At 44.8% G+C, this 8,491-nt stretch overlaps 2 long non-coding RNA genes across 2 annotated transcripts; one reads left to right on the top strand and one right to left on the bottom strand.

Annotated features, from left to right (window-relative positions):
- Positions 1-21: 21 nt before the first annotated feature.
- LOC109526482 (uncharacterized) lies at positions 22-1,184 on the top strand. The gene is made up of 2 exons (XR_002170347.1): positions 22-257; positions 1,012-1,184. It is a non-coding gene; the product is annotated as an uncharacterized LOC109526482 (long non-coding RNA).
- LOC109526483 (uncharacterized) lies at positions 1,130-6,706 on the bottom strand. The gene is made up of 3 exons (XR_002170348.1): positions 6,694-6,706; positions 2,517-2,519; positions 1,130-1,213 (listed from the first exon to the last, which is right to left on the bottom strand). It is a non-coding gene; the product is annotated as an uncharacterized LOC109526483 (long non-coding RNA).
- Between the last annotated feature and the right edge of the window lie 1,785 nt (positions 6,707-8,491).

The raw sequence follows: 8,491 nt of genomic DNA, 5'->3' as shown, positions 1-8,491 counted from the left end.
CAGGTCCAAGAAACTCAAAAATTAGGAGAAAACAGAGAGCTGGTAGCAGTTCTGAGGACACTAGAGAGGGCATCGTGATTGGAGGTCAACACCTACATTGATTCCGCCGATGTGGTTAGGATAATTTTGACGGATTTACAATTTTAGAGGCAAAATGGGAGAATGCATGTTTTCCACCCTAACCACCTTCTTGCAGACCAGGAGAGGACATCTCGGAAGGAGGAGAACTACAGACGGAGTGGCCAGGAATGAGACTGGTTTGTATCGACTACTAAAATGAAGAATTCCGTTCGGGAGGCATGGGTTTTTCATCTGCAATTCAAGGTAAGATCGAACACACAAATCAGAGGCTTAGGCTTGAATCGAAATTTTTCTATGCTGGTGACCTGGGAAATATTGAATTGGGATGAGGCGCTGCCAATTGCACTGCTAACCATGAGGCCCACCGTTAATTCCGCCACAGGTTTCACACCTTTGAAGATGGAACGTGACCAGGAGTCTCAGGTCAGCGGACCAGACATTATTAGAAGTACCAAGAACTAAAGTGAGGCTCAGAGGGGATCGAGCATTTTCTGTTGCTGGTTCCTCTCCCTGGAGTGACCTCCCACTAAACATTCGGCAAGCCTCCTCGCTGGCCATCTTTAAAACCCGTCTCAAAACTCACTTGTATTCATTGGCATTTGACTCAGCATGACTTAGATTTGTTCTAAGGTTTTGCTGTTCGGTGCTTTCTCCCGTCTTTGTTTATGATTTGCTTTACTGTTTGTTGTATATGTTAATTGCTCCATGTACAGCACTTTGTGTGCAGCAATGGCTGTTTTAGAGTGCTCTGCAAGTTGAGTTGAGTTGAGGAGTTCCCTGCTCCATGGCACTCCATGGACCTGGGCGCTCTTCAACAAATGATTCCCCATTATGCAGACATAAACTCATTGAGTGTTCTCATCCCTCATTTTCAGGAGCAGACTAGACCCCGGTGCGAGCATCTCGGATGTGCCGGTCGTGAAACAATAGACGTATCCCGAGCAGACGTATGTGAGCATCCTAAAGCGAAAGTGGCACCAGCCGAGATGGATGGGACCCAACAAAGTGCCGGAAGGGACCAGTCATGCTGTCCGTCTGAGAGGGAAGCGCAGCCCCAGGAGCATCTCCAACTTCAAAGTGAAATTTGGAAGGACGACTGGACGTGAAACCAAGGCAACGTTATCAGGGGGCGCTAGCAACGCCAGTCCCACGGAGGAAAACCAACACCCCAGTTCAAGTGCGCCCCGCGCGCGCACCGTCAGGAGACCACAGTAGGAGAGAGGGCTTTCTGTGGTAAACACAACCCTCTCGGGAAAATGGAGCAGAGCCCAGGAAGGGCAGTCAAGTGTTGGTTATGCATCATCGGCATCATCATCATCATCATCATCAGGGGGCTGAATTCAGTCCCGATGGGTACAGAGGCCTACAAATGGAATAAATTCTCACGAGGCCCAATGCCGCGAGCCAGGGGACAATCACTCTTCAGCCGATTCATTTCAAAGTCAACACAGCAAATAAGTGCTTGATACAAGTATGAATTTTGGAAACGACATCCTGTACTGGCCCATCTGCTGCAGTTTGTGGTTTTGTCAGTAAAAATGTCACCGCTCAAATAACATCCCAGTCGAACTATTTTCAGCACGCTTCAAAGGATTAACTTTGCAATCGTTTGCCATTTCTTATGGCTTGTTGTCACAATAATCCGATGGTGCCAAGATAAGAATATTTATGCAGACTCGAAGCAGAAAACACACTGACAAAGTCGAAGTGCTTTTGTTCAGTGTTACAAAGTGTTTCAGTGCCACGCCAGATGGAGACGATTATCAGTCGCCTGCATGTAAATGTCAAGGAGAAGTGTTGGTTGTATTAAAAGATGTTCCTATTTTTGTTTCGTTAATTTGCTTCCTTTTGCTAAATTGGCATCGCTTTGATAGGATCCTCTCCCTGCATATTGGATTGCTTTTTTGTGAGCTTTGGACTTCTCTGTTACATTTCATATGCATAATGGGATGCTGTACAAACATTCGTGTTGTGTTTCTGTTTGTATGCAGTTTTACAAGAAAGTCTTCCATAGAAATATCAAACGGTGCATTCTCATCTTCGTGTTTTTATTGGAGAATTGTTTAGCTTGCTGTCTACACCGTGCTCTCATGTCAAACGCATGGTTAGGGCAGAAGAACAGGTCTATTTTAGTACATTTTTTTGCATGAAGCACACCAGATTATAATTGCATTATCTTTGTGTTAGAATAGACAAATACAATGTTGTCATGTTTTAAAGTTTCATTTTGTTACATGCTTGATTGACCTCGAAATGCTTGTGTTCAGAACATCTTGCACACAATGGAAGCATAGAGTCAGAGAGATCAAGGGACCCGAGCAGATGGTACGTGACCACATCATTGGTAGACACACTGGTGCCTGTTATCTTACAACTTGGAATGGAAGTGTCATGGTTTGCTTTGTCTTTGTTTTGTCCCTTGAGTGTTTCAGCACCAGCTGGAGTGTGGGGCGTCACCTTCCAGCGGTGCACCTGTGCTGGATCAAAGCAATCTGTGCTGCCTACTTAAAGACACCGACCACCTGTCTCCTTTGTCGGACTATTGCGCTTGTTCAGTGCTTTGCCCACGCGCTTTGTTATGTCTCGTTCATCCTTCTGCTTCTAGTCGCCCTCCTCATCATAGTCGTTCGGGTTTGTGAGTATTTGTTTAGTCTCGGTATCTGCACCTGGTTTCGTTTATTGGACTAACCTCCATTGTTTTATGTTCTCGAAAATCATTCTCGCCTTGTAATTGGCAAGAGCTTTGTGTTCTCGTTCTATTTCTCTGGCTCCCTGTTTTGCCAGCACCTTTTGTTGAATACTTTGTCGGTCCCTCGCTTTTCTGGAATAATAAACCTTTTTTGTCATCGCCATTTCTCTGACTCTGCATTTGTGGGATCCACACTCCATTCGGTCTGCTATCAGACCCCAACCTGTCAGGAAGATTTAACCTTGGACGGAAGGGAGTACTTGAACACTCCATCATGAGGAAAGGGTCACGAGCCAAATTATGAGGAGATACCGCTCGTTAAAATGTACACGTGTCTGGATGTTGGTGCTGGTAGCAAGAAAATGCTTTGTCTGAGGGGCGACCCAATGGGGCCGTCCAGAGGTGTGTCACGTTCATGAAGATGGGAGTGTTTTTCTGATATGTTTCTTGTAATTTGAATGAATGAATGAATACTTTATTTTCATTGCACACTTGTTACAACGAAATTCTGCAGGAGCCTCCACCCCCAAGTGCGTCGCAAAATATTAAAAAATAAAAAATATACAAATACATTGCCCTCCCCTGACCCACACACAATCACACGCACACGTTAAAAATTGAGAGTCAGATGAGAGTGGAATGGATTTTTTTGTTTTAAATTGTGATAAGAATATGTTCGATATTCGGCACTCGTTAAGGTGCACATACAATTTGCATATACAATCAATAAAAAGGCCGGCAGAGGTTGCAGAGGTCGGATGTGGGAAGCGCACACGGAGTGGCTTCGTAGAATACTGCACCGATCCTGCCAGCAGAGAATGACAATCTGTTCCTGTGTTCGAGCCTTTGTCGACCGTCCGAGCGAACATCTCTGACACCCATTTTGCAATGCAGCTCCCTTGTTGGAGCACAATATTTGTTGATTGATTGGAATTTGATGCTGCATTTTCAAATGGAATAAATTTTGTCATAAATTTGGAATAAATCTTCAAAACCCGCATCAAAACTCACTTGTATTCTTTGGCATTTGACTCAGCATGACTTAGATTTATTCTTGGTTTTGCTTTTCGGTGCTTTCTACCGTCTTTATTACCGATTTGCGTAACTGTTGTTTATGTTATATTGCTCCATGTACAGCACTTTGTATGCAGAGATGGCTGTTTGAAAGTGCTCTATAAATACAGTTGAGTTGTAAAATGTGATCCCGTCGCTTACAGTCAGTAATTTCCTCAAAAATTTAGACGCTGCATCTGTCCTTGTTTTGTCATCAGCGCTCGTTGTGTGCGCCGCGCAATTACATATGCCAATTTGATGTGATAACTGAACAGCATTTGTCTTTCAGATTTGTGATTATTTTTCTTCAGCCAATTCCTGACAATCATATTAGCCACTGTGCTGGCCAGAAAATGTTTGACTCACTTGTTGCATTCAAAAATAGGTTCAAAAGTAAAATGTAAAATAATTATATCAATCAGATTTAAGCCAATAAATTGATGAGATGTCATAATGTAACGGAGCATCGATTTTGAGTAAGAGAGAAAAGTGATGTAAAAATATGCTATCGTGTGTGCTCAAATAGTCTGCGCAAACCGAAAGCTGTACAAATACACTCAAAAATAGTCTGCCGAAGGGCAAAAGCATTTGTTTTTATGGAGACTTCAGATTTATATGTACAACAAACAAACAAACAAGCACCCTCCAGGAAGTGGTCATAATGTAACAGGGTTAAATCCTGTGCATCTTTCAGTGTTAAATGGGATCGAGAATACAATATCGCCTTGCAAGGTAAATGTCGAGTAGGTGACAAAAACGTCACGTGAGCGTGCAGCAGCTCATTCATTCTGTCTTTTTTTTCTAACACTCTTTCAGCATGCAGAGCTTGCCCCATGCACTGATCAAGGCTGCCAGGTGTCTTTTCGACCCAATGTCTATCCATCCATTGTCGAACAGAATCATTCGAGTCAGTGTGGAGAGCATGTTTTCTTACTTTTTTGTTCTTGACTGCCCTTGGTAAACACCACCGATAGCGTGGTTCAAAAATGCCACTTCTGACCTTCAAACATGCGGCCATTCGAAATGAACAAAGCCAATTTCAAATTGTCCACACGTCGATAAAGCTGGAAGATCCTGCTCTCGTGTTCAACTAAATTTAGAAATCCAGCCCATGTACGCACACATGACTTGACTAGAGATCTCAAATTTCTTGTGACTCAGACCAACATGAACTTGTACGTTTGACAACATGATTGGGAGTTCAAAGCGTCAACTTTTATCATCAAACTTCATGATGAGGGAAGGCACATCACAACTCAATGACAGCAAAGTTATTGAACGAATTTACATGATTTCAGGACACAAGACCATAATTTCTCCCATTAGCAGCCGGGATGGTTCTTCTCAGTTTTTCGAGAGAACTGCACATCTTACACCGCAAAAGCTCGAAGATAAAACACACATGATGCCATGAATCGCGCCAAGGGCCGCGCTTATCTACACACATGCAACGATGAGTAAAGCACACGTTCTCATCGCAGACACAACTCGACAAACTAAAATATTCACCTCATTATCACTCTCAACCAGGCTCAACTATCTCCAAATATTTAATCTCGTCATCTGCGAAACCACTTTACCTCCGAGACACCATCAATTTACCGTCAAATAAGCCATCATCTTTTTCCAAATTGCTTCAAAATAAGACTCCCTTCCAACAGGAAGCTCACAAAGAAAGGTTCAATATCCTAACAATTAAACAAATTAGCGCATAGTCTTTTACAGTCCCGATGTAATCCTGCAGGTACACTATTTTATGTGTGTTTAGCTGGCCAGCAACATCACGTTATATAATCCACATATTAAGATGTCTTATATTGAAAGGACATTAGCTTCCAGTCCATACACGTTAATTTCTTATCAGGAACCTTCTCATCCGTGGTCCAACCTTTTTTACTGATTTCTATCCCCATTTTGCCACTCAAAATTCCCTGTTTGGATGAGGTCGTGAGCCTCCACTCACAGTTACACATCCACTCTTTCAACTGTTCTCTCTCACTCTCTTGTTCTCTTTCAGGCAAACGTCCCACGCACACATCACATGCATTCTTGACTTGTTCACCCAGTAACGCTCATACATCATGGTTTGGTATTTGCCGCAAATTGAACCATTCACTTTCTCGATCAAACTCTCCCTACATTTTGTTTTCAATCGAAGTCTTCAGACTTCTTTATTGTCTTTGTTCTCAAAAGTACTCGATATGACAACTCAATCAAAAATACTTGAACCTTTAATCCTTCACAGTACTCGTTACAATTCCAACAAAAATACACAAACAGAACCATGACAGTACCCCTCCCTCAAGGGACTGATCCCAGAAGTCCCAAAACAGTCACCAAATGCCTGGGCTTGGCCTGACAAAGACGGCTCCACCAGACTGGGAACATGGGACAGCCTGACGTGGACATGGCACGGCTCATCCTGGACACGGATGGGGCTCGGCCTCCCGTGGATGTGGCTTGACGAGACGAGACGAAAAATATGGGACAGTCACATGACCTGCCCTGCGTGAAGTGGAAAGGGTGTCGGCCGGCAACGTGCTCCACCAGGCACAGGGTGGAACTGGGACCAGTCCTTTATGCCTGCGGGGTCCAGTCGTGGGTCGAGTCATTCTGTCACGAAACATGGTGGTGGACACCAAAAAGCAGGCAGGAGGGAGGATCAGGGGGAACTTGACAAATTGTATTCATGAAATATAGAGAGAACCGAATCTAAAACAAGTAAAGTCATAAGAACAAAATAAATCCAAAGTGTCAAACAAAAACTATAGCTGAAGCTCAAAACTAACAGTGACCAAAACATGACAGAACAAACAATGACAAGAACAATGACCCGACACCAAGAGGTCATGCCGGGAGGCCTTTTATACAACTAATGACAGAATGATCAACAGGTGTGCAGCTGCAGGCGGAGCCCTACAGTGCCATCTGTTGGTCAAAAACAGAACCACGACAGAACAATGGTGAAACATCACCTGCCGAGGTCAGCAACTGCGGCAACGACTTTGAAGACGACTGCGCCGACGTTTCCAGGATGAACGTGAGCCCAGTTCGTGATCCCACACCTCCACGAGCACGGACAGCCAGCAAACGAAGCAGCAAATATCTGGAAGACATGGAGCTCTCCTTGCAGGGAAAGAGGCCCAATGCAGAGGACCCAGTTCCACTCACATGAAAACCTCCTCATTCATGTCGCCAAAGACCACAAGCCAGGTACTTTCCCCAAAGCGCTGTCCATCGAGAGCCTGGGAGAAGCTCCACTGACCTCACTGTCTCACGTCCATCCAAAAGCAAGAACCTGGACGACAACTGGTCTTGCCGTCCACTATTGAAGCCCCCGTGCCGGAAGGCTCAGATGGGCAGCCGGGTGAGCGCATACGACAATGTCCTCATTCCCACCTATCAGCCAAGCACGGGAGACATCCTCGACTTGGAAAAAGAGGACAACCTGTTCCCGCACTTGGATGACATGATCCAGCATATCAGTGGCCTGCATCAGATCGTGGTTCACTGGAGCCGCGGCGTACTTGTGGACAGCGTGGATGGTGAAGATGGTGAGGGCAGAAACACACCCGCAGATCATCGTACAGTCAAAACTCGGTTTTCGAACGTCTCGGTTCTCGACCAATTCGGTTTTCGACCAAAATTTTCGAGGTTTTCATGCCTCGGTGGACGAACAAATTTCGGTTCTCGAACAAACTGAGCGCACTACAATGCACCATTTGACTCCTCTCGCCTTCCTTACAAGAGGAAGTGACGCTTCCTCGGGTAGATGAGGAAGTGACGCTTCCTCGTATTGCTTTCCATTGTGAGCAGACGTGTTAAAAAAACATTTGTATTTTACAAAGAGCGTGGTTTCGGTTTTCAAACAATTCTGTTTTCAAACAGCCTTCTGGAACGGATTATGGACAAAAACCGAGGTTTGACTGGAGACTCAAGATATTTTTTCCATTTCCATTCATTATCTGAGCCGCTTACCCTTTGCAGGGTGCGCTGGCCCAGTTTCAGGAAGTCTCACCATCTAACCCAGCCGTCTTCGTCACTTCACATGAGAGGCCAGTCGGCCATGCAGCTCAGCCTGCTGCACAAATTCTCCTTGCTAGGCCTCACTGCCATTATGGAGAAGTACTCCATGTCCAACAAGCATGGTTGGACCTGTTGGGTGCAAGAGCGTCTGCTCGCTACTGACTTGCCTTTTGCGGCCCATTTTCGGATCAATTGTTTCAGGTCCACCCAACCTGTTTTTGCATTTTTAATTCAGCCCTAAAAGCCAGTTTCGTTTCGCAGCATGGCAAGCACAGAAAGTCAGCCATTTTGTTTTGAAGTGGCCATAAAAGGGTAATTTTGTCATGGGTCCCTCAGAAACAAATTCTTTGAAATGTTGATTGCGATCAACATTTTCCTTGTATGTAAAAACATCACAATTGAAGACTCATCCTGTTTCCTTGCAGGTCTCAACCAAAATTCATGAAGCGCATAAAGTCTTCCGACTCCAAGTACAAGAGCGTGTTTGGGGTCCCGCTCCTCATGCACGTACGACGTTGCGGCTTCCCGCTGCCCCTTTGCCTTAAGCAGGCTCTTGCCCACCTCACGCACCATTGTCTGGACCAGGTACTTGCGGCAAGCAGATCTTAAAGATAGACATAAAACACAATATTTTGCCACAAA

Source organism: Hippocampus comes, unplaced genomic scaffold, assembly GCF_001891065.2.
Source record: "Hippocampus comes isolate QL1 unplaced genomic scaffold, H_comes_QL1_v1.1 scaffold220, whole genome shotgun sequence".
Taxonomy (NCBI): domain Eukaryota; kingdom Metazoa; phylum Chordata; class Actinopteri; order Syngnathiformes; family Syngnathidae; genus Hippocampus; species Hippocampus comes.
This window is presented reverse-complemented; position numbering and strand designations above follow the sequence as displayed.